Source organism: Medicago truncatula, chromosome 5 (assembly GCF_003473485.1).
Source record: "Medicago truncatula cultivar Jemalong A17 chromosome 5, MtrunA17r5.0-ANR, whole genome shotgun sequence".
Taxonomy (NCBI): domain Eukaryota; kingdom Viridiplantae; phylum Streptophyta; class Magnoliopsida; order Fabales; family Fabaceae; genus Medicago; species Medicago truncatula.
In genome coordinates, this window is record NC_053046.1 from 31,143,965 (window position 1) to 31,145,294 (window position 1,330).

The following is a 1,330-nucleotide window of genomic DNA, read 5'->3' on the forward strand; positions in this document are numbered from 1 at the left end:
CGACAATGCACTGAAGGTTATTAAAATAATTAAAATGTCAGCAAAATAAATTGAGTGTTTGAAAATGATAATAGCAACAATAGTAGTTTTTGACCTAACTATTAAAGTTATTCTTATAAGTAGTGGAGTTGCAAATAAGGTGTGATATGCCTGAAATGGATGTCGCAGTGACATCTCCAAAATTAAGAAAGAGTATGATAATATAAATAAAATTCTTTATTGCCTTAATTACCATCATCTTAAAGTAAAAAAAAAAATTTAAAAATTCATAAATACAAGGTTCAAGAAATTAGGAAAAGAAAACAACACTAGTATCAGATGCTAATACAATAACTAAATTACAGTTCATAAAATATTCTATCATAAAATATATTACACATTTATTTCACTAGCACACTAACTCATTATCATATGTAGTGTGTATTTATACTGTTATAGGTCTAGTACTCATGAAACCTTAAAACCCATTTGCACTTCTGATTAATGCATTTATAAGTATGAAACTTCTGCCAAGATATTGGACAATCACCATCAATTTTACATTCATCTATAGTGAAAAAAGACAATAAAACAATGTTATTGTAAAATGATTATAAGAGGTTGTATGGGAACTGTGAAAGAAAGAAGGAAATTTGAAAAGAATAAAAAAATGACATACCGTCGCTAGCTTTCGTTACAACAAGAAATAAGTAAAGAACTAAAGTAGCATAAATAAACTTGAGAATTTTACTCATATTTTTTCCTCTTTTCATGTAAAATATAGAATACGATCTTATCTATTTATAGTGTATAGAGTTTATGCTTTCCTAAAAATAATTAAATAGTTTTTTATCACATGAAGTTGAAAGAAAAACCGTTTATGAAATTACAATCAGTATTAAATATCTCTTAAATTTATCAATATTTGTCGCTTTAACTCATCTAGTAAGGAAGTCCGATAATATCAAAGGGAAAATTTTTAACCTTTCGTGACAATAAAGGTAAATTTTTCTTCTTTAGCATTTTATTACTCCTAATTTTTCATTAGTTTTTAACCTTTCATGTTAGTAAAGGAAGAGATTCCTTTTTGGACCATCGTAAAGTTGTTTGTTAGAATAATGAACCAATTGGGTGAGAAAATATTTATGCATAAGTAAAACGTATTTTAAAATTAATTTTTTGTTGATAAAATTGTTGAATTAAAATGGATGCGTATTTAATTTTTTTATTTAATAAAGGATGCGTATTTAATTTTGAAATTGCAATATGTGTTCTTCATCATTCACATGAATTATATAACACATATATTTACAAAACAATTTTCTATTGAATGTAGACTATTTTTTCCGAA

At 25.4% G+C, this 1,330-nt stretch overlaps 1 long non-coding RNA gene across 1 annotated transcript; it reads right to left on the reverse strand.

The window, feature by feature from the left end:
• Positions 1–203: 203 nt before the first annotated feature.
• Positions 204–800, reverse strand: LOC11426298 (uncharacterized). The gene is made up of 2 exons (XR_003012277.2): positions 659–800; positions 204–547 (listed from the first exon to the last, which is right to left on the reverse strand). It is a non-coding gene; the product is annotated as an uncharacterized lncRNA (long non-coding RNA).
• Between the last annotated feature and the right edge of the window lie 530 nt (positions 801–1,330).